The sequence below is a fragment of the Corvus cornix genome, chromosome 6, assembly GCF_000738735.6.
Source record: "Corvus cornix cornix isolate S_Up_H32 chromosome 6, ASM73873v5, whole genome shotgun sequence".
NCBI classification, from domain to species: Eukaryota; Metazoa; Chordata; class Aves; order Passeriformes; family Corvidae; genus Corvus; species Corvus cornix.
Window position 1 is genome coordinate 21,872,754 of NC_046336.1, and position 27,707 is coordinate 21,900,460.

Consider the following 27,707-nt stretch of genomic DNA (forward strand, 5'->3'; position numbering starts at 1 on the left):
ATTGCCAAAGCCATTGGTATCAAAATAATTTCTTTTAAGTGCCGGAACTGTAGTGGATAAAAGAATTCCTCCCAGTGATATTCTGGCTCTGGTTTTTCTGGACTCTTATTTTCATTTCAGATGTATCACTATGCTAGCACAGCCATGTGACAGCATGCTTGCATTCCGCTGGAATGCTGTGCATCACTTGTTTTGAAAGTGAAAAGCACTTCAGCACTTTTGAGTGTATTGTAAACACTAGAAAACTGGAACCATTTAATATCATTCCTCCAGTACTTCTGGAAAGGTAAATAGTAAAACAAATTATAGTGTTCTGTGTTACTTTCTGCCAAATTGCTATAATTCCATAACAAATTAAATCTATGGAAACAAACTCCAAGCATCTGCAATTTGGACATTCTTCCTAAAAACCCTTGCAAAGATTATTCTTCTTCACTTTGGAAATATAGTGTCAGCATCTGAAAAGGCTATCTGTAAGTAACTAGATTCTGAAATCACTTCAGCTGGCTATTGCACTTGCTCTGTTTGAGGTGGCATACCTCCTTCAGCTAGCAATATTTCTCCCCCGCCCCTCCCAGTTAAATACTGGATTTGGTCTTTGTTTTGCTGGAGTGTGGAGGCATACGCTCAGCAAGTTTGTCGTGCTTTGTATTTTTATCATCTGCTCAGCTTACCACACAAAATTAAAGATTTTACTTGAACAATCAACATGTGCTCTCATAAATAAACCTTAGGGTGAAGTGATGCTCTAGAGGCAGTGGGGTTTGGATGTTTGTAATTGGAAGCAGAATCAGCTCGTTGACTTTCTACAACTTGCAGCGACTCCATGTCAGAAACAGTTAGTATGGACTTTATGTAGAGATCCAGCATGTGTGCAGGCCCTCTAATGAAAAATTCTTCATAGACTCATACAAGTAGAAGCCAAATATGACTGTGACTTGTGCAGTCACGTAAATAAAAACCAAAGATGTGGCTAACATTCTGGAGGGCAACATAGCATGCTTTATTTTGAAGCTGTAAAATCCAGCCTCACATCTGACATTTGTTACTGCTGGGACTAGAACACTCTGTTCAGGACACACATGCAGCCACAGCTCAGGAATACCACATGCATGGTGGGGGTTAGATCCCATCAGGTTTTAAACTCCTCCTACTGAAGAGTGAGCATCCTTCATTCCTTCTAGTATTAGCAGAAGCTAAGTCCACTCAGCATCTCATTGCTTCAGGCCTTGCATTCCCCTCTGGTGCTGGAAAATGTGAGAGGGATGGAGATTTCAGGTAGTAAATGTCTCATTTATAAGCTTCCCTCTAATATCCCTGTCTCATTTCTCTTTTACACTGATTCTGCTTTAAAAAAACCTAAACAAACCCCAAAAATAGAAGCAGCAGCCTTTTCTATGTGTGTTGCTCCATTTGCAGCACAGGGTTTGGACAGTAGAACTGCACTTACAAATATTGTAAAACTAAATACCTTTTAGGCTGAAGTAGAATTGGAAGGATTTTTGTACCTGCTTTTCCTGAATATGACTATCTTACATTGAATTTGATAAGATTTCATCTTTGGGATTGCATCCCACACCCAACTGTTAAACAGTATTGGCTCTAAATAAAATTTTTAAACAGTTAATGTGGAAATAATTACTGGACAACAGAAATCTGACATTTACTTTACTATGACTAGATAGTATTTTTTAGTTTGTTTATCTTATTTTCTGTCAGCATGTCAGCTTGGATGTAACTTCTGCAGTAGTAATACTAGAACAAACTAATACTAAATATGTTCTATTATTGATAAATTGTTTTATATTGGTGTTATTTTTGTTATTATATGTTATTTATATGTTTATACATTTATACTTCTATGTTTTCTGTTTTTGTAGTAGTTTATATTCTATTTTTGTTGCACTTAAAAATATAATAAATTGATATTTTTCCTTGTGCTGCTGATTTGTATTTCCTGGAGTTAGTGTATCCCTAGCAACTCAGGCTTCATTTATACCTGTTGGGAAGCCTGCCTTTTGCAAAGTGGATCATCTTGAACATCTCTAGGAATTCATACCGAGATGTGCTTGCTGTGCTCCATCTGCTTCTTAGTAATCTTTAATTTTAAATCATCCTGAAACCTTTACACCCACTAATAAACTTAAGCCTCATGGCACATGATGTAAAAGGGGAATTATAAAGTCATTCTGCAGAACTGTCCCTCTTACATTCTTGATGTGTTTTATCCCATAGAAATCCCACTTCAGTCTTTGCAGTGGAGTCTCTCTCCAACACCACTTGCTCTCACTCCAAATTACACTTCATTGTTGTAAAGTTTAGTGAGATCATTTAACATCCGTTACATCACTGGGTAAATTTTAGGAATCCCATTGTGTTATTAGGATGAGAGGCCTGAAAGACAACCAGCTGGTAGCAGGGTACCAAATAGCATTGGCAATGGCAAACAGTGCAGTAGCATTATAGATATTTTTATTTGTAGTTCTGGGTATGTTCTGGAGCCTCCAGATCTTTTCACAGATTTTTGTAGGGTATTCACTTCACAACAAAAGCTTGCATTGTCACAATTAAAAGCATTTGGCTGAAAATTTAGTGATGTCTAATAACTGTAAAATTAAACTCCTTTTGTACATTGGGATTATGTCTCTTTTATATAGAGTGTGTTGAAAGGTATAATGATCATTCTTCTCTTACTCAATTACCTTTATCTTTAAAATCTTCATTTTGCTTTTCCAGAGCTTCAAAAGTGGTAGTATAAAGTCCATATCCTAATCAGACTAGATAATTATGCTTGCAGAGACCTATTCAGGGTTAGCTGTCTGTACATGACTGAGTCTGCACTGAAGCAGGGATGAATCTGCACATAATGGTTCACCTAAACAAAAGCACAGTATTACTGGGGAATGTTTAATTCAAATGTAGCAATCTATAGCACATCAAAGTGTGATTTAGAAGAACATTTATTGTTGAGACCTTTTGAAGGTAGCAAATACCAAGGAACTTTAAATTTGAAAAGTTTAAGTATTAATTCCAGCATCTGTCTCGGGAGGAAAAGACATCAGGAGTCACCCAGGGATAATCATAGCTAGGTTTTTCATATACTTTGAGCACTTGGATAGGGGAAACCTGAGGGGAAAATGTGCTACTTGCACTGACTCTGAAGTGTGCCAAAGTGCACTAAATGTACAGCAGCTAAGAAGACCTACTTATATCACAGTTCTGCAGTTCCTGTGGCATAGAAACCTGAGGCAGGTCTGGCCAGGGTTTAGTAGAGATAAAGGAAGGAAAAAATTTGCATGCTTAGGCTGCATGCCATGAAAAGCCATATGTAAACTTACAGCTATACATCTTTTAAGCACTTTTGTGGAATATTTTAGGCTTCCCAGATATTTAACCTCTGCCAAGGTAAGTCAAAGGAGGTTCACAGCTAAGGCAAAGAACCTTTGCCATTATGCACAGTGGAGTAGGAAGCCAGATATGTGAAAGTCTTCCTGGGTACTGTGGGGATTAAAAAGACAACTTGTGTGTTGGTTCCAAAGTAGACCCTAGGGTCCACCAATAGCTGATAGTTCAGGTGACCTTGTCCAAGCTTCACTATAAACTTTCCTGCCATAAATATTTTTTGGGTAATTTATACATGAAAGTAACTCTAAGGCATGTCCCAACTCCCTAGGCCATAGGTGTACAGTTGCGTGCAGAGATGATGCTTTGTACCATTTCCAGTGCTAGCTGGGGAATGCTGTACTGCATGTGCTTCCAGAGGCAAGCCAGCTCTACTCAGGGAACTCTGTGGTTCATAATCAGCAGTGGGTTTGGATTCCCTGTAAAATCATCAGGTGTTTTCAGGTTTAGTTTGCATGGTTTGTTGGGTTTTTTGGTTTTGGGGGGAATCTTTCTGGGGTGGGCATTGGGGTATTTGTTTGTTTGTTTTTTACAATTCATTTTTTCATCTCTTTTAGTCTGAGTTTCCCTGCTCCTCCCATTCCTTTGTATAAACTAGCATTGTCTAAACAGTTGATGACTAGGGGAGAAAGTTACCTTTCACTTTAGGAACTCTTCATGCGTCAGAATTGGTCAGCACCATTCAGGTTGTTTCTGCTGTTCATTTGTGCTGGGTGCCAGGGAACAAAGGGCTCTCCAGAGAGTGTGTCTTGTCTTGGACAATTAGTCAAGTGTCCCTGAATAAAGTGTTCCACATGCACTCTTAGTTGCTTCTACTGAAAGCATCTGAGAGTGGTTTGTTTGTTTGTTTGGGTTTGGTTTCTGGTTTTGGGGTTATTTTTGATCATTCAAAGTACAAGTTCTAAGTGGCTGAAAACTTGCTTTTGACTTTGCAATCTGGGAGCATTATAGCAGGGCAAAACATCACTTTTGCCAAGGCAGAACTAGGAAGCCCATCTCGCTCACAATATCTGACAGGTTATATTTGTATGGTTCTCTTTTCTTATGCGTTCTATCCCTTTCTAAACCTGTGTTATCAAAACAGAAGAAAGGGTGTAAATAAATTCAGTCTTTCCAGCTTTGACAGATACTTAGCGAACTATGGGAAAGCAGATGGAAACTCCGGGCTCCAGTGTTTGCTGCTGCTTAGAAGTTCTCCAGCACCTCTGAATTTGCTGTCCATACTCATGCATGCTCATTCATCCCAGTCAATATTCAGACATCGTTTCCTGTCATGTGTTCTCTTGGGCTTCTCTAACCAGTCTGTCAGGACTTTCATCTTTCTTTTAAAATGTATTCTGGTCCTGGCTTAACACAACAATGAAGAGATTTTAAGGGTAACATAATTTGCAACTGCACTTATATAAAATCTCTAGAGTGGCTCCTAACAACCAGTCAAAAAGGCATGTCCATTTTCCCACTTCAGTAGTCACTTTAAATAGGATCAACTTCCATGGAACTATTTCAATGGTAAGTTGGCCCCGCACTAACTTGTGTGTGTTCCTTATCTGTTTAGGTAAATGAGCATTTTCCCTCTACAGGATCCTATGAGACAAACATTCAGCCGTCAAATATGGGTAGGGCTTGAAAGGAACAATTTGTCTTTGGTTGTCCTGCCTTGCAAGAGGTTGTCCAGGAAAAACTTGTATAGCACAAATTATGTCCTTTTCAGCATCAAAAAATGTTCTGACCAACTGAAAGAGACCTTCATAAAACTGGCAGAATGATTCCCTGTAAAAAAAAATTAGCCTAGATGTTTAATTCAAAATGGAATATCATTTCTGCAATATTTTGTTATTTTAAAATATTGTCTAAATAACTTGAAGAGCTGTTTATTCACTGGCATCCATGTTGTCTGTTCATGGGGATTCCCCCCCTATATTTAGTAAGGTTTCTGTAAGAAAAAGAAATGGAAACAAAGTGAAAAGTAAAAACTAATGGCTAGTAAAGGTACTTACTTTTTTTGCCTATAGGCTTCAGTGCTCATGTGAAGAGCATCCAGTTTTACAGTCTTGTTGACATCATATTTGCAAGCCCATGGGTGCTGGAAAAAACCACATCTTTACAAATACAGTACCCTGTCTTGCAGTTCCTGACAAAAGCACCCCCTGAAAAGACCTTCCAGTTGCATATGTGGGTCAGACTTCAGTCAACACCAATTACCCTTGGATAATACAACATTTTTTTTATCTGAAACTTTTCCACACTGGTGCTATTTTATTACAGGAATTTCCCTCACAGCTTGGCCAGCTGAGGATGGTTAGTAATATCTGTGCTATTCCAATGCAGACTTCTTTAGATAGAAGACACCCTAGAGATTTAATGCATTACCTTCACCAAACATGATAATTTACTTCTTTGTTTATGTGTTTTAATAGAAGCATCTTTTCATCATTGTAATTCTTGTGAAAGAAATATATGAAAAGCCTTAGGTGGTTGCTTTGTGCCTTTTCACTCCAGGTGCAAGGCTGTATATTTTAATAGGAAGCCTCAAGACCATTTTTCTGGTCTATGCTTTTCTGTACCTCTAACACTTCATCTGTGCTGCATGCACTGCTGACTAACTTGAAGGTTTCAATAGTGATCTCTCATCAATCACTAAAAGAAACAAGATTACTGGGTCAAAAATTCAGAGTAAATCTTGTCAAAACCATTTAATCTTATCCGGCAATCTTTGCATTTCAGAGTGCTGCTTTGAAATAATGTGTTGCGAAGAACGCAGGGCAATTTCTAAAAAGCAGCTACTATAAAATATATTGGAATCATATTTTGGTTCAGGGTGCTGAATGAGTAGTGGAGGCGAAATAGAAAAAGAATGTCAGTATTTTAAGTGTGTGGCTGTTAAGAAGGTGCAGGTGTTTGTGCGTGTGTTTAAGCCTGTGTCTTGGTGTGTATTGTCCTGTGGGGCTTTGTCACCCACAAATAACATCAATCAGAGATGTATGCAGTACTGTGGTCACAGCTCTCTCATCTCCTAACTCCTCCTTTCCTTCATCTCTCTGCAGACCTATCTGCATCTAGAATAGATGCTAGAATAGGCCTTCAAATAGATCTGCATCTATCTCTCACAATTATTTCAAAGGTGACTAAAATGGCTCACCATTCTCTGCTTTCTTACAGAAACTTGCTATGTCTGAATAAATTGCTGCATAATAGTAATTTCAACCAGTAACAGCTGTAGTCCAGGGATCAAAATTTGTGTTATACTCCAGTATAACTTCACAGTGCCTTCAGACTGAGCAAATATGGCTGTAATTGCTTTACAGAACAAGCTGAAATACAGATAATTGAAGCAGTTTGCTTGGGGTTATCACAAAAGGAGCTTGTGAGCATGGGCAGAAATTCACTCTATTTCCATTTCTTGGGCACATATTGTAACTGCAAAGTTGCAAATTAAAGAAATTCCCACCTGACCTGCTGGCCTGATACATGTGTGACTGAGGCTTAAATCTAATTCTCTCATTCTCTTCAACAAGCAAATGTTATATGAGATTAAATGTGGATGGAAGATCTTGATGCTGGCTATTGAAATTATTTTTTGAAACTTAATCTATTTCAGTGGCAGGATGTAAGTGGGCCCTTCACACTCAAAATGACCCAAGTCAGCCTGGCAAGCATCCTCCTGTCATGAGGAAGTTACCTTCTGGCTGGGGCTATGCCTCTGCGCCTGTTTCTGTCAGGTGCCAACCTTTGCTGGCTATGAGCTCAGTGGGCTTTCTCCTCCCCATCTGCATCTCAGCTGTGCCTGTCCCTTGCATCTTCCACTTCGATCCAGTTGGTTCTTTCACTCTCTTTCTGCCTTTCCATTTGTTGCCTCCCTGTGAACATTTCCTCCTCCTAACTGCACATTCACATAGGAAAAGAAAACCATAAATCTATTGTGATATTTGAGGTCAGTGTATACTTTATGTTGGAGAAACTTCCAAAAGTGCCTCTTCCTGTCTCCTTTTTCATCTCTATAATAAGTAGCTGCTAGAATCTGCTGCAATGGTCATAATAGATAATATCTTCTATTATCCATTGTTTTAAAGCAAAAAATTGCATTGTTAACCTATGAAAAGTAACATTACAGTTGCCACAATCTTTTCTAGATATATTGCTAAAGTGAGTTCTAATGAATTGATGTATTTCAAATAATTTTGAATAGCTGGAAAAATTACATTTATTTGAAAAGAGTGAAGGTTTTTATTTCTTTTCTTGTGCATTTCCCAAAAGCTCCAATTTTTAAATACCAGCTTAAATTCCTTTGTAATGCATCTAGCATTGAATACAAGTTGAAATCAGTGATACTAAAATTCAAATATAAGATGTGCTTAATCAGCATCTAAAAATGCATGGTACTTTGTGTGAAACCCTGACTCAGTCCTTGAAGAAAAGCCTCTCCACTTTTTTGTAAGTGGACTCCAATTTCAATCTTTTACTTAGGAAGTGAAATATATATGATTGCTTTACCTCTGATTATTTGTAAACAGATACTTCCAATCTACAGTTTTGCATCCTAAGTATCCTACATTTAATTATTTGAAGCCATTTGATTTTTATCTTTTGGGTCCATTCCAAATTCATTTTTTTTCATTTCCTACTCAGTGTATGTAACACATAACATTCCAACCTAAAGTTTAGGTCTTTGTTCCTTTTTACTTCATAACCTTTTATAGGGCTTTGCAAATTAAATTTGGTGATTAAAACAGACAAGTTTCTTTAACACAAATTATAGCCTATCTTAGAATGCATGATCTGTTTCATAGCCATTACTGTGACTAAGTGGGTTGTGTGGCAGGAGACTCAAGACTCTTGCTTAATAAATCATTGCCTGCTTGGTCAGTTTTAGGCATGAAAGAACAAAAGCATAATATAATTTCTGGTTCAACTAAAGGATTACCAAGAAAGATTTGTGAGTTGTGTGCAACCCCCTAACCTTCTGGGAAAGAAGGTATTCTAAGATTCACTTATCTTCCCATGAATAAATAAAACAGGCTTGCCAATTAAAAATCCTTTATTGATAACCTGCAGATTTATTTTGTGCTATAGCTACAACGTGGGTACCACAAGACAAAGTTGAATACCATTGTGTAGATCTCCCAGTGGGAGGCAGGCAATGTGTCAAAGAGCCTCACATGCTCTGTGAATGTGAGGGTTTGGAAACTCTGCACAGCTTCCCCATCTGGATGGCCCTGCAATAGACTGTGAAACCATCTTAATAAGAAAGCAAATAAACAACTTTCAGGAACTCTAAGAGACATTCAGCTGAGTGATCTAGAGTTTCAAAAATGCAAAATATATATGCACAATCGAATGGGAATTTCTTCAGAAGTTAAATTAGGATCTTGAATGCATGCAGGGGAATGAGGATGGTTTAATCATAGATGAATGAAGTTTAACTTATTTAGATGTCACTCTCTGTCTCCACTTCTAATTGTACCATATGGTGTCACCTAATAGGAGCCAAGTGTGAATGCCAGTTACATCACAGTATGATATATTATAAAGCAATCAAATTTGAAGTGAAGATTTATGATGGAGCTCTTCTTTGTTAAAATCAAGCAAACAAAAAAACCATCTGATCTATTATGGTCACTGAATAGGCCTCTCTCTTAAATCTCCTGTTCCAAAGATGTTCCTCGGTGTGCATCCTCCATCCCTAGGAAGCCTCATATGGGGTTAAGAGCTGAGGGAAGGGTTCCAGAGGTTAGGCCTACCTTTGTGCTGCAGCAAAAGTTCTTTGCTCAGGAAGAACAAGTGGCAACGTCCTGAATGAGCTGAGGGGTTGTGCCCTGCTGGAGCTGGAGTGCCTGATATCCTGATGCTTCTGGTGAGTGCATTTAGGAGCCCTGTTCTGAGATTATAATCAATTTTCTCTCCCCTACCCAGACATCTACTGCTAGATATTAAGGAGATGGAAAAGACCATTTACTAATTTAATTTTAAACCCTGTGTCACCCAAGCTTCAGAGTCTTGTTTTGGGCACTAGGTTTGAACATGCGACTGTGAGTATTTTTGAGGAGATACTTAATCACAAAAACCCAAAAAGTGATGGAGAATCCTTTGCCTACTTTCATGTCTGGGTAGTACTATGTGGTTCTAGAAAATTTAGATAAACTTGAAAATTAAATTAGGTGCCAGTAAGCCTCCTTAGCCTGCCTGTGTGTACGTCATCATTAAAAATGAATAACTCCATCAGTAAAGTAGTGGGTTTTTTCTACATTTTCTTCTCATCATTTATATCCAGAATTCACAGTTGTATTTCAGTCAGTTGCAGTAACTCCTCAGAAGCTGCAAAACTGTCATTTCTTTCCCTGCTTTGTTACAGGACAGGCAGTGAAATTCACATTGTTTTTATTTTACTTTTTTTTTTTAGAGTGAGGAAAAGTCAGCATAGCTCTCTGTTTATTTCCTTTTTAATATCTCCAAATGATTACTGAAACCTTTAGAAATACCACGAATAATGATAAAACTTTTGCACTTGTTCCTGTGATCAGAGAAAAGGCATTATAGTTGATGTTAATTTGCTTGAGATGATATAAAACTCAAAATGATGTGGTAATATGCTTGGTTGAAGAAATAGCTACTTGGAAAAAATTTCCAGTAAGTTTGACTTTGAGTGATCTATTCAGCCATTTGAAGAATTACTATTTAGAAAAGAAAATCTGATATTATTTGTAACAATTTATAATTCAATATCAAAGCAATGTCCTGCTGGAACACCAGGAGGACATCAGCATTCATCTGCAAACAGGATTCAAACAATAATTTCTGCCATTGCCAGTTAGGGAAGCTTTAAAATAACAGTCACCAGGAATAATCTGCAGGTGAAGAAATTGCAACACATGTGCTTTCTGACTGTAATTTGACCTGTGTGCAAGCATGTAAATCTCCTATTATTCCCAAACTGAATAATCCTTGGATAAAACTAAAGCTGTCAGGCGGAAATAATAGTCAGAAGTATGTAGCACTGACAGTACACAGAGCTTGCTCTTCTTCTCTGGCTTTTGTTGCATGGCTTGCTGAGCGAGGGGTGAAATAAAACAGTTCCATGAGAGTGTGTGAATCTTCAAGTACAACAGAATGATCCATCCAGACTAAAAATACAGGGAAAGATGAAACAGGAAGAATATTAGGGTGGATGTACAGGGTCTGAGACAACACAGCAACAATGCTTTTCTCCTGTTGAAGAGAAGTGCATGGGTTTGATCAGATGGGTTAAGCTCTGAACTGAAGGATTCCTAGTTCCTCCTCACGTCTGCCTTTGGAGACCAGAATATTCACAAAGTATTTTGTTACAAAAGTAAAGCAGTGCCCTGGCAAATTCATGCCACACATGACATGAAACAGATTCTCCCAAGTGGAACACAGCATACATTTTCCTTTCAGATTTACCCCCAAAGAATTTTCATTGTTCCTAATAATTTAATCCAGGTTCCCTCCTCTGTCTGCATGTTATTTACAGAAGTAGTTCAATGTACAAACTCTTTTGTCTACTTTCTTTGGCTGTTAAAAATTTTCATGGAAATTATTGGAGAAAGTTAAGCATAATTATTGTTCAGATTTTGGTCTGCCTCCTGAGACTACCCTCTCTGGGAAAATACTCATGATGATTTTTCTGGTACCTCTCTCTGTGGAGAGAGTCTGCTGTTGTGCTTTTGTTGCCTGGCCTACCCAGGCTCCTTGTAGAGAATGGAGAGACAGAAATTTTTCCAGAGGGGAAAATCAAAGCATCTTTATGACACACCTCTTGTAAATTGCCCTCTCCAGAGACTATTCTCTTCCATTTATTATATGTGGCATATAAAACTTGTGTTGAAGCAGTAGTGCTGTATCCCAGGGAGATTTTTTTGCATAGCCAATGCAGTTTTAGGTTTACTCTCTTGTAAGTTGATTTAGCTGCATCTTGCCAGCTCTAGCTGGGGTTATTTCTGGGAATGAGTGTAAGTAGTCCAAAAAACCACACGGAGTTCTGTCAGGTAGACTTGCCTGTTGGAAATGTCTTATTAGACTGTAAGGTGATGAGCATTTGAAAAAATCCCTGTGGCCTGTTGCAGTGAGGAACCCCTGGAACAGCTGTATCTCATGAGAAGTTGATGATCCACAGTTAGAGGTCTTTGGTCTGTATTTCTGTGGGGCTGTACCATGCTTGTGGATGAAAGGAGGCGTGCTGCCTGAAGAAGGTCCCGGTTAAAGGACATACGCTTGACAGCTGAGTTGTACCTGATGATCCTGCTGAAGGTACTAGTTCACCAAGAGGAAAAGCTTCACGATGTGGCCTAAGGCAAGAATAGGGCATTATTAGTGTTGATATTTTTAACAAGAAGTGAGTTGCCAGTTTCATGATAGCAGATTCTGATTAAATTACTCGTATCTGATTTTTGAGGCAAATGGAGGACATGTCTGAGTATCACTGCAATCATGCTATCTCCCAATCTATAATGATTCCACAGTAGGCAGAACCGTGGTTTGTGGTTCCCTCAGCAGGTTCCTGGCCTTGCAGTTGAAGTGGGTGCATACAACTTGTGACTATGTGGGCCCCTGCCTTCCCATGCAGCCTCCTGTGGAAGTTGCATTTTTAAGCTGCCTGAATGCTGTGCCTGCTGTATCCAGCTAGAAAAACAGAGTCCTTGTGCCTATGACACCTGTATAATGAGCATTGTTCTGACTGACTGGCTTCTCCCTTCCAGTTCATTTCAAGCATCTCTGGTAATTTTCCTCTCATCACCCTGATGCTGTCACACCCCCACCCTAATTGGAGCACCTTCCCTTCAACTACCATGTCACCCTTATTACCACAGCAATCCTCCATCTAGACTCTCAATGCTTTCCACCCAGCCCATTCCCTGTGCACTGCTCTGTCCTCTCTCTCCCTCTAAATCTGTATGCATAACTTAAAAAATTTCTGCTCTTCTGTCACCAAAATTGAAGCAACCTCACATACCATTTTAAGGTACAGGCAACAAATTCTTAAAGAGAAGGAGATAATTTGTATACTTTGGGAAATTTGTATACTTTCCCAGACTTTTGGGTTAGTCTGGGAAGTTTTACTAACAATAATAAATGTGTCAGTGGAATCTCACTGAGAAACTCCTTTCAAAATTCAGATTTTCTGCTTTGTGTATACTTGCTACGTTTCTGCTGTTTGCAACCACCAGGTACTGAAATCAATAATGTTTGGTTTTCTAGAGGACAATTTGTTTCCAGATTTAAAGCAGCATTTTAAAATCCATTGATAGAAACTTCGTTCTCGGACAAAGAGAACATGACAATGATGCTTAAAGTACCTTTCTCTCGGATAGATCAACAATGGATATTTTTTTCCTTGACAGATACTATTCTGAATTATTCCTATTTCGCCTATTTCTCTTCCAGATGATTTTAGTTTCTAAACTACACACCAGTCCTTTCTCTACACATTACACAACTAGAACATTTAAATTAACTGTGGCATGCTTGTCATTAGAACTGAAAGTGTGCTGAGTTCCGTGTCTCTGCATTACCATAAATTGTTTGAGACCTCTTCACAAGACTTGTTAAAATTGTTTTGAGGAATGTTTCCCACTGTTTGATCTGGTTTTGGTCAGTATCTCAGTCATGGATAAGTACATTTTATTTTCTCTGCACAGATGTTTTATCTGTCACATATAATGCCAGTCAGATTAGGTAATTCCAGGTGATCTTGTCAGTTTGTTCTATATAAGTCCTTGCAGGACAGGCAACCCCTATGGACGTAGTGCAGGAAATTCATTTGTCTTCTGTTCATTGTCATACTTGGCTGTCACAGAAAATCACTTCTCACAATACCATATGTGCTAGACCTATTATTCTGCTTCATGCCATATCACATGTATTTTATGTTGACTGATGCTTGTTTTTCACATTTTAGATTAAGAGGAGTGACTCCATAACATGTTCTGAAGGTGTTTATCAAATTCACTATGTCCTAAAGAAATTAAAATAAACACTCTTGGTGTGCAGCCTGCGGCTGGGCATTACCATTTAAAACACTTATTGTAACAGTAGTTTGTTCATTTTAGGAGGAAAAGGAAATCTCTAAAGTACGAAAAATGTTCTTCCTCTCTATATGTTATGTGGGCTGGGCCTAATTCTTTGGAAAGTGTGTTAGGAAGAGAGAGATCGCCTGCAGTTTGCATTGAGTTGAACTGCACATAGGCTAGATGTTTAAGGGCAGGACTTGACACACTACCAGTAAGATTATCTTAGGTATTAGCTTTCACAGTCCATCACAAACAATTTTTAAGTGACATTCAGCCCACTCAGGTTCCTGCACAGGCATTAATCTCACTGGGTGAGTCTTCTGTGAATAGTGATTCTTACTGATCATGAGATTCAATGGTGGAGTTGCAGAACCAGGACCTAAGAGAGAAATGTTTTCAGCTTCCAATGGTTATTTTTATACCATGCATCTCTTCATTGTTGGGGTGTTTTTTGACCTTCAAATCCACTTGGTTCCTGAGTACTGCTTAGGGCACAGATATCCAGAGTTCCCACTTGAATTTGCTATTGCAATGGCAGTTAAGGATAACTAAGATGGGGGGAGGAATCAGCCTCAGTACCGTTTCTATTCGTGATTTTTAACATTTGCACTGAATGAACTACATGTCTTTGAAAGACGAGCTTGTTTTGCTTTAGCATAGTCCTCTGATGTCACCTGAGCAGGAGTGCAGAGTTCAAGCATCCTGTAAGCCTGCAAGCTTGCAGAGGTGATCTGAGTATCCTTGAGTATCTTAGGAAATTATATTTTTCTGTTCTTTTTCCCAGACTTGAACCATTTCTGTTTAGGATGATCACTCCATTTTGCACCAGAACACAGAATTCTGGCTGCTGAGGTTTATGTCAAACAGTACTGATTGCTTAAAGCCAAGAATAAATCCGAGAATTTATACATATGCAAGGAGCCTTTCTGCATGATCTGTTCAGCCCTAGTAAATTGATTAACTTTCCAAACCTTTCTTTGCAAGAAGGAAGATCAGCCTTTTCTCCTTCCCTCCTCCTTCAGAAATAATGTTCTTTACAGCATTAAAAGCTGTCATGTACAACAGAGACCCTAGGTGCATGCCTCAGTGCTGGGTGGACTTATGGCAGGGTGAAGAAGAGAAGATATTAAGACCTGTTGTAGACAGAATAGACTAACTCATCTATATATTTGTTCATTTATTTATAGAGGAAGGATTCTAACAATTTATGTTACAAGACCCACCAGCCCTACTGGTAAATATGAGTTTTATTACCCAATGTGGGACCATAGGTGTCATTTTAGCAAACTGACCAGGGCACATCTCTAGTAAAATAGCAAATGGTATGGATTACAGGAGACCTTGTGACTGGAAATTGCTTAGCAACTACACGTGTTTACATCACAGACCTGGTGAGGTAATTCATGCTGGGGATGAATAGGTAGCATCTGACCACATACCATGTTCAAAACAACTAACCCTTTCACTGCCATCTGGCAGCACTCTTATCTTTCTCCATTCCTCTGTTTATAAAGCACTGTTAAGGATGAGAAACCGAACTTTTTCATAATTTGGAGAATTCTGAAGTTCCTTCTTCTACGAAAGTTTGTTCAGATGGAATTTCTGTTGTCTGGCTAAAATTACCCAGGACATGTCACAGTCAAGAGTCAATGTTGCTGTAGAAATTTTGACTTTTTCCTTTTATAGCAGCCTCTACATTTTGAATTTCTTTTCAAAGTAATAGTCAGACCTCCCCATGTTACCCATATGTCACAAAGATAGTACCCTTGGAATAGAAGGGCGTGTTAGTGCTAAGTGTTTTCTCATGATGGAGTTTTTTCTGTGGTTTGAAAATTTTATGACTGTGTCAGTACATTCTTATCTAAAGTTAAAAAACTATGTTGCTTTATAATGCGGAGAAGTCCTAAAGGACTTGACAAAGACTTTGTTCAGTGGTTTGTTGAAGACTACTGTAAGGATATAACCACATCCCAAGAAGTGAGCATTATGTATATCTGCAGTGACTTCTGGAAGAGGAGGTTGCCCATACACTGTGTGAATCTGCTTTTGTCCCAGGATGGAGACGTGTGTGGTGTGTTCTTAAAAAAACAAATAATATGAAATATACCTGATCCCCTCAGCATTTTGTGTTCTTTTAAAAGCTTCATGTGTTTTCATTGCTCTTGGCAGAGAAGTAAAAATACATTTTTTAAAACAAAATTGCAACCATTCATCCCTAACTAAGAAAAGTGTGATGCTACATAGTCCATCATCTCTATTAATATACTTTATCTAAGTATTTAGGAAATGTGATGGGCATCTTTGGTGTCCTCTGTTTTGGAGCATTCTGCGTGCCTCAAGGCTGAGGTACTTAAGTATGAAGGTTATGACTTTCTCATGCACTGATTTCACTTGCGAGTAAGGAACAGTCCTAATTAATATATAGGTCTTTCAGAACAGGCAAATGTACTAGTTTGAAAACAACCCAGTGGGAGGCACCAAGTCAGAATACCAATTTAAAAAAAAAATAAAGGCAGAAAACACTGGGTTAAACTGACAGAGTCAGGATACAACCTGACACCCTGTTAGGGTGGTGGTAGCAGTCCAATAAAATGGTGGCTGCAGTCCTCCTGAAGTGGTGGATGTGGTTCTGTTGAAGCTGTGGTCCTGTAGGAGGGTCTGCTCTTCCTCAGAAGGTCCAGTGGTGGCTGTGTAGCTCCTGTCCTCTGGGAATCCAGTGGAAATGTTGTCTCTGGTGTTCAGAGTCTCAGATTATATCCAGGATGGAATGCTTGGTTCCTCCCTCTGGGTGGAGCATCTCACAATGGGATGATGAGTCATACGGCAGGGCACTGATGGGCCTATTAACACAAGATAGTCCGGAGGGAGTTATCTCTGAGTCATGTGGCAGGGCATTGATGGGCCATTAACAGAAAGAGAGTCCGGGGGGAGGAGGCAAGGAAACACTGCTCCACCTGATTTCAACAGCTCATGAGGATGCCAATAGAATACACTGCAACCCAGGACACAAACAAATTGTATGTTGTGGTCTGGCAGAGATTTTGAATTTGAATACCCTTCCCTTCCCCTCTACCTCTTTGCCAGGAAATTGTTGAAAAATTATTTTAATTGTGTAAAAATTTATTATTAAGCCAGTTCCACAGCTGGCACTGCCCTCATGCACAAAACTACACAAATGTGGTTCTGACATGGTAAACTGATCATTTCTTTATCTCTCACAAGTTAAAAAAAACCCCCCAGCATTAAGAGAGATTCTGCTCAGGCCATGCTTTGTAAAGGGATTCATATTTAAATTGTAAGAAGAAAATTGTAAACCAAATACAAGCATCTAAATATCATGAAAAGTTGTAAAAATCACATTTTATACCTGAAATTTGTAGCTTCATTTGGAATTTGAAACTATCAGCTAAAATATTTTTGATTACATAAAATGCATGAAGTGTTAACTAAACTAACAGCTCACATTAAGTTTACTCACTCATATATGAGTAAACTGCTGAAATGAGAACTCTGAGACCTGCTCACTGTGTCCAGAGACAGGTCCAGACTCTGCATGTTTTAACTCAGAAAAAAGTGTCGTTGTCTTCAGTACATTTAATTAATGTTCTTGGTCTATGACGATCATATTTAAAATCTCACTTATGAAATGAAGCAATGTGTGTGTGAGAACCATCTGGAGTTGGGCTCATTTGCAACTGTTGAAAAGAGCAGTACCTTGCTCTTCAAATACTGTCCATCATTTCAGGATCTTACTGTCTTCCCAAGCCAACCTGTGACACCACTGAGGAAATAAAGATAGAAAGGAGGGAGATAATTTTTTCAGTGTCCTATAGGAAATACGCTGGAATTGGAGCCCATCTCCCCTGAGTCTTGCTCCTTTTTCTTGATCAAAAGATTGCTCTACCTCTCCATAGGCATCCAATGTGTGTTTCAGCTGACCCTTTGCTCTGTGGGGCACCCTTTGTTTTTGATCTAAATTTAGCTCTGTTTCATACACAGCTTGGCTTTTCATGCTGTTGTTATAATAAATTATAAATCTGAAAGCCTGATTCACCCAACAGTAAAAACTGTTATTGTTACAGCCTGGTAACATGATACTGTTTTGGAAACTGAGATTTGGGGTTTTTTTTAAATTCAGGAGAGCCTTAAACCTTTTCCTCTGTGATAAATCCCAGCACTTGATGTCCTGTACATCTTTGCATAATTGCTGAAACAAATGATTACTACCAAGCTGGTTTGGTATCTAGAGGTTGTAGAGTTGGGGTTGTCTGAAATGTAAAATGCAGATGGACCCCAAGGTTTTTTTCTTATTAGCATGATTTTTTTAACCATTTTTAAATTGATATTTTATGGCCAAGAAGGTGAATTGTTTAGGGGAAGAAGAAAAGCTCACTCAAATCAATCTGTGTAGGACTCTGTTGATTGTCTAGGTGCAACTTGAACAAGTAGAGTTGAACGTATTCTCTACTTGCCTGTAAAAGAGTCTCTGCAGCCCCCAAAGGGTTTGTGCCTGCACAGCACAGCCCCAGACACAGCCCTTGGATCAGATCTAGTGGAGCAGAGCCTCCATTTATAGCCCTCACAGCAATTCACACCCTCTGTGTGGATACAGGGCTTGTGTGCCAAATCTCAGCTGTGCTACCTGATTCAAGCCCTAGCCTCTATTGGCATTTAAACTGCACCTAAAGCTCAAGTGTGGGTTGTTCAAGGACCCATCAGCCTGTTGGCCTTCAAATCTTATCTGTGAGAGCTTGTTCTCCTCCTTTCTGTCAAGGGCAATCCCATAGTCTTTTGCAAGGAACTTTCAGCAGACTTTCAGAGTTCAACAGCCTTGTCCTTGTCAATAGACATTTTGGGGAGGAGTTAGAAGGTTATAGAATTTCCCATAGTATGACTTGTTTGTCTTGCTAATGGAAGAGTACTGCTGCAGTTTACTCAGGAGGTCTGCATGAAAAGATAGGAACAAATGTCCTGAATGCTTGGGATGAATTTAGCCTGAAGCAGTGACTTCAGGACTGTTGGCTGCTTTACTGTTGTATCTAGTTGCTTGGTGAGTCTGTGTTTATCTCTGTTTCCTTGTTTGTGTTGATTCCTTTACTGGATCTTACTTTGCCATCTTTTGTCACAGGAAACTGTGTGTGTGCATTCAAATAATAGCATAACATAAAATGTGTCTCTAAGAAATACATATTTTTATATGCTGCATATAGATGATACATTAAAGATGCAGGCATCATCCCAGCCTAGGTCTTTCCAAATAATTCAGTGTTTGGATTGGTGTGGGGTGGCTAGGAGGGTTGTGTGTTTTTAAGTAAGACAAACCATTAAACTGTGAATCTGACAGAAAGCATTGTGCTAGAGACTGGTACTAGTCACATCAGCCTCTTGGCTGATGGATATGTCCCTCATTTGGAGGTCTTTTCTCTAGATGTCTTTCATAACATGATAGTAGCAACACAGTTTAACTTGAATTAATTTAAAAACTAATTAAAAGATTAATTTAAATTAATCTTTTCCAGAGCACCTTCTTGAAAAATCAGTTGACCTGTGGAAGGGAGCCAGCCAGAGACAGCCCTGAAACTACGCTTTAGATCTGAATACCCACCTAATGCAAAGGTCAGACACAGACTGCATCTGGCTGCCATCTTTTGAATGAAGAATTTCAATCCCGTTCCATGTCCCCATACACACCTGCAGGGAAAATACAGAGTTAGGTTCAAGTCTGAAATTATTATCTTCTTCAAATACGAATCCTAGATCATGATTTACCAGGAAACACATTCTGCTAACTGCACCTAATATGTAACAACAGTGTCAGAAAATTGAAGGAAGGGAGAGAATGGTTCATTCACTGTGTGGTTTTGTTCATTTGAAAAATGGCAGCTTGTCCAGGTGCTGTGTTAGCAATAATTTTCAATTTGATTGAATAACTGGGAATACATTGCCCCATTCACTCAAAGTCCATTAGCAGTAAGGGGAGGCTAGCTGCTTCTCCATAAAACATGCAGGTGTTGCTCATATTCTGACTGCTCTAAATTGTGCAATTGAGGATGGGGTTTCAGGTATTGAGTGGTGTGATGGAGCAGGCAAAACAACCAGAATAAATCTGTGGGAGGATCCTTCTCTCTTTTTGAATGAGGAACACATGAAGTGTCTACCTAGTAGTGATGTCAGTTGAGATCAAAGCTTCCAAACGGCATTTCCAGTGACAGACTGGTTTAAAGGGAAGTGTATAAGAAAGTGTAGAGGCATAGAAAGGATGATAGCTTCCAAGGCTCATTGGGTAAGGTGAATTGACTGGAGGACAAGGCCATTACACCGAGTGGTCTAAGTGACAAACTGTTTAGATTGTCAAAAACCCATTTGGCTGTCACGCAGCACTGAAGACACAAAATTTTGCATGACAACATTGATGTTAATGTTGTCAAATGACCAAAAATTCTGCTAGATGTTGAGATTGCTGACCCATTCCAGGCCTTGCTTTAATCTAAAACCACCCAGACTCACAGATTAAGTGCTCAAGTGCACATTCACTGGGCTCTCACCAACAGGCTCTCTCAGAAGACCCGTTCCATGTGTAGAACCTAAAACCCAGGCTGATGGATTAAAACAGAGCACACACTCTTTAGGATGTGTTAGCAAAGACCACAGGTCTTAGCCCTTCCTCATTTCTGAAAAGTGAGATTGTAATTCCAAGCCTCATATATTCAAGGCTGTAAGTTTTAAATGCAAATTACCAAGGTCAGGGTCTGGGAAGATATATTTCTAAATTGCGAAGAGGGATGGGAAGTCAAAAGATAGAGGCTCCTCTGAACTCCCGTTGGCAAGCTTTATTTGCTCCCTGTTGAGAGTGCTGGCTTTAGGCACCCACTTGTGGTTGCCTTACTCTCCACATTCCATAAGCAGACATTATAACAAATATTAGAATGCAAGAGTCCCTCACAGGCAAATCTGGCCTGCTGAGTAATTCAGAACTCATTTTCCTTTCCAGTGTAAACAGTGGGAGCTTTACGCCATTCAGCTGTGATTTTTACCTTATAACATCACTAGTGCAGTAGAAAACATGTGACCTGGTTGTAAATTAAGGTCAGAATTGCTGTGTGTGTACACACGGTTTCCACCATCAGATAAATACACAGATAAACATGTGGTAGCTATTTTAATCAATCATACCCTGGGAGCTTTGCCCACTGTGTTCTCAAGAACAGGGTGCAAGATGCAGCACTCTAAAGAAATTCCACACATTGCAGCAAGTGACCCCTTACCAAAACCAGGGCTGAGAAAAACCGTGATTTCCTTATTAGAATCACATGTCATCACCTTGCCAGCTACATTCCTGAATGCTCCTCAGCTCTTTTTTTGCACTGGCTTCCCACAAACACTGCACATAAAACCAGGGTGACTCACAGCATCCTTCTATGTCAAACAATTCTCCGAAAAGGCTTTGCTGGAGTCATTTGATGCCGTGTTTGCTAGTGCCCTGGAGGCCTCCAGGCAATCCCCAAGTCAGCTGAGTTCATGTTACCAGAGATAAGTAGTTGGCATTCAGACTGCATGTGTGCACAACTGTGATTTTTTTTCAGTCATAAAGTCATTTTCCAATTTATGTGGAAATCACATATTACTCACCAAATACAGGAAACAGGTCACACTGCAGTCAATATTCTCCAGGTGCTATACAGTCAATTCTGATTGCTGACTCATTCAGAAGTTTTTTGGCTTTTGTTCTTCCTAGCTGAGCTATTTGCAGCAAGCAGTGTTTGTGTTTGGTAGATAACCATGTTACAAATATGAGTAAACACTAATTATTTACAAGACAGATAATTGCCCAAGGGAGCAACGATCACCAGGTTTCCTCTTTTTCCCTTTTTCTTCTTTTATCCCCTCAAAGTCTGGATTTCTGCCTTATGCAAGAAAGTTTCTCAGAGTTAAAAAGTGGAAAACACTAAGAGGGTCAGAGAAGAAAGAGTTTCTGGACAGCAACTTCAGGGAAGCCTATTTTCAAAACATTGAGGACTATATTAAAGTTGTAACTGTGCAGAGTGAGGTTTTTACTTTTTTACCCTGGATCCAAGTTTACACAGCTCCCTTCATGTTTTTAGGAAGTATTTCTTCAAAGGAGCTCTGAAACTCCCTCTTAGATGATGGGTGGGGTTCTCCAAAGCGATCTCCAGGGAGACTGCTGAAAAGAGGAAGTGAACTGTCTGAATAACTAGCCTCTATTTACTCAGGTCCTCTTAATCTCAGACCACTCTCAAATGATGTGCAGGGTGTCTGCTGGAGGAAGCCGTAGTCCTCCACATGCAGTTGGCCTTGCCTGCACTTTCAAGGCATGAAACTTTCAAGCGGCTTTTCCTGTGGGCCCCAGAGGACTGCATTCTATGCCTCAGCATGAGAAAGCAGAACAGCATCCTCCAAGGGAGTGTACTTGTCAGTTCTCTCCAGGATGGGAGATGAAGTTATGCTATCCAGATGACCTCTCTCCTGCTATTGGCAACTCAGTATTCCCTGATGTTTAAATAAAACTGAAGCTGCAAAGTTAATGTTTAAATTCATTCTGTGTAAAAGTTGCAGTGAAACCATGAGTCTTTTATGTCTGAGTATTTTTTACTGGTAACAAGGAAGCTTTATAATCTTATTATAATTCACATTTTGTGCAGCAACAGGTTAAAATTTCATACAGAAATACCAATACCTGGTCATACAGAGAGACAATTTTTAGGAGTGTATTTGAGAACTGAAGGTGGGACTTCGAAGAGCATTTTTAGACCCAGAAATTAGAGCTCAGCAGGTGGAAGGCTGTGATTCTAGAAAACAAAAAATCTTCCTTGCAAAAGAAAGAGAAGTTTTAACCTTTGGCCATTTCTGTTTGGATTTGAGGAAGAGTACAGACTGATCATATGTATCATATATATTCAGAGCCAAATATATCAAGTTGCAAGACTTGTCTTTGCTGTCTGGTAGCTGTGCCAGCACATACAGTGGTCACCAGTGTATTTTGGTGCCATTTCATTTTTGTGCTCCAGCCCTCTTGTATGAGGCTGCAATATCAGCTCTTTAAGCCTTTCAAAAAATGAAGAAAAACATACTGGGGATGGAATAGCAGCTCACAGAAGGAACACAGCTTTAAGCTTGGAATCTACTCAGTACTGAAGCAGTTCAGGACATGGGAACACTGGAAAAGAATAAAATTTTTATAGACAGATTTCTCTGCTTGAATAGCTACTGCCTGCCTGAAAGCCCAGCCGTACTTTTGGAGCCACTTTAGGTCACTGCCTGTACTGTCAGTAAAGACAGCCCAACAGTTGGTAAAATCCTCCATCATGTTAGGTTTTCCTGTTTCTCATGGTGATATCAAGTGAGAATTTGAAGAGAAAGTCGATTGACCTGTGACACTGGCACAAGGTACAACTGTGATCTTTCTAGTACACCCAAAATAATCCTTATCTTTGAAAATGAGTTACCGTGTATGTCCATCCTCAAGGGTAGCCCTGAGAGTGCACAAGATAGAATAAAAAACCATCAAGCATCTCCCCTTCCCGTAAAGGAGATTGAGTTCTATTCTGAACCAGAACAGCTTGCATAAGAACATAAATTCAAATTACTGAAGTTATTTTGATAATGGTTGTGTGTCTAGGCAGGCTTTGAGAATGCCCATGTCAGATATGTAAAGTCTCTGGAGAACTTTTGGATCTCTTGTTACCAGAAATTTTGAGTCCATTCATTGTAGACTCATTAAAATGAGCTTGTGCTCATTAAAAAGAGGCCACTACAATAGGATAGCAGTATTTCACAATAAGGAAAATTGCATTATAAGCATGAACACAATTCCTCTGTGTCAGTGTCCTTTTGTCTATAACCAGCCATATTTTGCATCCTGCCTTTCACCCTTTAAAAAACCAAAACCAACAAACCACAAACAACAACCCCCCCCTGCCAACCAGCCAAGCCCCAAAGCATCAATGGAGCACAAAGAAGCTCTGCTCTGCCAGCTAACCTGCTAGTTTGGTGTAGCATAAGGTGCAGGAAAGGAATGAATGTGACTTGTTGTGACTGATTAAGAGGGACAAGGAAGGAGAATGGGGAACAATGAGTGCATGCTGTGTGGAGTGTGCATAGTCCTGGAAAGTAAGAGAGTGAAATGCTGCTGAAATATTGATAGGGTGGATAGGATCTGGAATGATTGACGGCATGTGTGTGTGTCTTGGCAAGTTTAATTGGATTTGTTGGGGTAGAGGGTGGAAGAATGTGGTGCATTTCCTTTTATGGGTTTCTTTCTTTCAGTCTCTTCTTTTCTTTCCTATAGAATTGACATTCAATGCATATACTTTTCATTGTCTGCATAGAAAACTTGGTTTTTATTCCCCTAAATTTTAAGGTTGAGGGAGCTGCGTAGAGGGGATGAAAAGAGATGTAAAACAGCTTTCATTGCTTTTTATTTACTACTTGTCTTCACTCTTCAGTGAGCAGTCATGCCTAGTGAGAGTGGTGACTTGGAGGGGAAAGAAAAAAAGAACATGTAATTGAACGGTGGCAAAATAATTTCAGTATTATCATGCCCATCATAACAGCAATTCTTCTATGAGGACTTGTGTATATGCTCTACTGAGCATTACTGTGTTTTTCTTTTTGGCTTATCATCAGTAACCAGATTCCTATCATCTCGCAACAAGATGGGAAACTGGGGCTCTAGACACAAAGGTCTTAGGTTATACCAGAGTGATGAAGTCCAGGTGCCTCAAAACGCTGATCACCCCAATGCCTGTTCAGCCTGCTGAAACCAGTCGGTGTCTGTGGGGAGCTGCCTCAGTTGCTTTGATGGTCAAAGCCTGGAGTCACAACAAGTTTCCAGCCACAGTGTATGTGAGCTTTTTCTGCAAGACTGTCTTTTAGCCTTCTTTTCTCCCTCATGCCTTTCTGCAGCACAAGTATCCTGTGCTTTTAAGCAGAACTGTTGAACCATCTGTTCTCTCCCCAAGTGTGACTTCCCATTCTGATATAAATCAGTAGTTCCTCTGATGTCAAAACTGGAAAGCAGAAAACCACCCTGGATTGCTGATTTCTGTAAAGTTGGGGGGGTTATGGGTTTTTGTTTGTTTTCTGTTGTTTTCACGGCTTTTTTTGTTTTGGTTTGGTTTCTTTTTCGTCATGGATTTTGGTGTTGTAGGTCAGAGAGCTGATGCTGAAGGTGACAGCTTCCAACGTGTTTCAAAGTGAGAACCCCAATTGCTGCTCCTGGTCTCAATGGAAGAGAAGCCTGGTGTGAGTGAAGGAGTAGAGAATCCAGGAAGCTTCCCTTGTGTGGTAAAGATGGACAACTACTGATAGAGGCCACTGCATCAAAGGGTAAAAATTTTCATTTGCTCCTGTTCTGAGTTCAGTGTGGCTCACTAGCTAAAGACTTGGTAATCCCTTCTCCAACTTGTGATTTTTCCAAGTCTTTGGGCATACACTTCAGAGCTTTTGTTTCTTCCCTTCTTTTTGCTTCACTCTGCCCCACAAGCAAGCTTAACAGTCTGTGAAAACCAGTGGGTTGGTAGCTATAAGGAGGGGGGACTTAATGACATGTTCAGTCATCTCTGAAGAGATGAGCCAAACATGTGTCTGGTAGCAGGATATTTTTGGAGCTGTTTGTCTATTTTCAAATAACAAGTTTAATGTAATAATGTCATTACACAGCTCTAAATTCAAGGATGTGTTTTCACTGAAACACAATAGAAACAAAGCTATCAGTCAGATAGCTCATTTTCATTGCAGTAACAGCCAGTTCCACTGGCAGAAGTATTTCTGAATTTTCCTCTTTTACTTACTTAAGGCTGCTTTTGGCGTGAGATAAATGTATCTTCCTGAGACCAATTAAAGACTTCAGGGGAAAAAAGAGGCAAAGTATAGGAGAACAGTCTGCTTGTTTGTTTGATCTGATTTGTTTTTATTAGTGTGTAAGCTAAATTCAATTTCTGAGTAAAACTGTTGATGCAAGAAACCACACATCATTTTTCTGCTCTGGATGTTGTACCTCCTTTCTTATGAAAAACCTGAATTTGAGGGAAAACAACCTAAACAGCAGAGGTATCATTAATGAAGAGGCAACCAATGTTTTTATTGCTCCACTAATCATCAAACATCTATCTCTGCCTGCTGCAAATTTGCTCCCATTGCCCCAAATATTACCTCTTTAATCTTAGCACCCTCTGCTGTGGACATCTATAACAACATCATACTGAATTATTCTTGGTTTATAACTTGTGTATTTCTTTTGTCCCAAAGGGTCTACAAATAAAACTTGTATCAATGGAGCTGCATGAATATGATAGCAAAAATATATTCATTTCCTTGTGTTAATCTGGAAGGTAACTTTCTTTATAAATGTTTACTGAAGAAAAGATATGTAGGAGACAAACAAAAGTTTCTAAATTGCTATAGATTAGAGAGGATCCCAAACCATAATCTTAACCTTTGCAAAAGAGATGTATAGGCATGCAACCTTGCTTCGGTCTGGAGATCGCCTCCAGGTTGCCAAGGCCATAAGAAAAAATCTATATTTGCCACATGCACTGATCATATCACATCTACCTCTGGTGATACCGCTTCTAAAATACCAAAATAGACAAGAAGTGAAGAGTGAGTGCAACATATCTGGGGTGTATAGGCACAGCATCAACAGCTGGACAAAAGAGGTGATTGTCCCACTCTGCTCTGCACTGATGCAGCCTCACCTCAAATCCTGGGGACACTGCAATATTAAAAAGACATTGAGCTGTTAGAGAGCATCCAAAGGAGGACCACAAGGATGGTGAAGTGTCTGGAGCTGAAGCCGAATGAGGAGTGGCTGAGGTCACTTGGTCTGTTCAGCCTGGAGGAGACTGAGGGGAGACCCCGTTGCAGTTACAGCTTCCTCATGAGGGGAAGAGGAGGGACAGGCACTGATCTCTGCTGACAGGACCCAAGGAAATGGCCTGAAGCTGAGCCAGGGAGGTTTATGTTGGATAGGAAAGGTTCTTCACCCAGAGGGTGGTTGGGCACTGGAACAGCTCCCCAGGGAAGTGGTCACAGCACCAGCCTGGCAGAGCTCAAGCAGTGTTTGGACAATGCTCTCAGGCACAGGGTGTGACTCTTGGGGATGTCCTGTGCAGGCCCAGGAGTTGAACTTGATGATCCTGATGGGTCCCTTCCAACTCAGCATATTCTATGTTTCTATGATGTCTGCCTAATTTGTAGAGGAAATATTGCAGGGATTGTACTTTCAAATCAAACTTTTTTATTGTATCTTTCCAGTAACCAGTTCAATTTTTTTAATCTCTCAGTGACGGGTGGGTACATTTGATTTTAGCAGAGGTACAGTCTGAAAACTGAAGGAAGAAACTATTTTTAGAAGGTAAGGTAAGAATGACAAATTCTTTCACATTTGATTACAGGCAGAAAATCTCTTTTTCCTCCTTAATGAAGCTTTTTGGCCTATATCCTCAGTTGGAAACACTGTTTCTAGTGAACCTTTCTTCTTTCTTCTCCTTCATCTCACATTTTGAATATTTCTCCAGCTCTTGTCAGGCTTGGAGGCCAACCTGATGGCTTTCCCAGAAGGGTGTTTTTGAAAAATGCAGTAATTTTAAAATACACATAAGCACTTCTCTGTACTTTCAGTGTCTTCCTTTAAATGATTAAGTATTTGATATCAACGCTCCCTTCATATTTTCTATTTTCTAGAAAGCAGCATGTGTAACAGCAATAAGAGTAAGAATCAGTCTTTCCCTTCTCACTCCTCCAACTCCATCTGCTGATCACTCCTATGAGAGCTCTAACAACAGAGCTGCTTCTGAGCATTGTTGAAGATGTGGAACAGTGAAATCCTTTTTGTCAAGCCTCCAAGAGCAAAGAGCAGCAGAGATGAGATTTTGAATACATTGGTAATACTGTTGTATTGATCTCAAAACACTTTACAAACATTAACTAATTAAGCTTTAAAACAACGAAGTAAGTTTGCGTTAATGAAACCCATTTAGCAAATGAAGAAGTGGAGGTAAACAGAGGGTAAGTGAAGTGACCAGAGTCAAGTGATGAGTGAAGGTCAGAGGAAAGTCTCCTGTTTTCTATTTGTTCTGCTTTCATGTGATCTCATTGAGAAAATTTTTGCAGTGAAGCTTGCAGCCATTTTAGTTTGAAACATTTGGACATTTTATCACAATCTGGAGCTTTTCTTACAAGAAGCAAAGTAATATAAAAGCTTGTAAAAGTAATAAACATTTTTAGGCTCTCAGGTCCAGCTTTGATTGTCAAGAGGAAATT

The 27,707-nt window shown here is 39.5% G+C and overlaps 1 long non-coding RNA gene across 2 annotated transcripts in view; it reads left to right on the top strand.

The window, feature by feature from the left end:
• Positions 1-27,707, top strand: part of LOC109146083 — a 159,762-nt gene that overhangs the window by 121,003 nt on the left and 11,052 nt on the right. The window contains exons 1-3 of one of the 2 annotated variants that reach the window (XR_002047873.3): positions 18,963-19,040; positions 24,592-24,770; positions 27,129-27,328. This is a non-coding gene — a long non-coding RNA (uncharacterized LOC109146083). Of the gene's footprint in view, positions 1-18,962; positions 19,041-24,591; positions 24,771-27,128; positions 27,329-27,707 lie in introns of those variants that run through there. The other variant, XR_005602212.1, reaches the window with a different exon arrangement.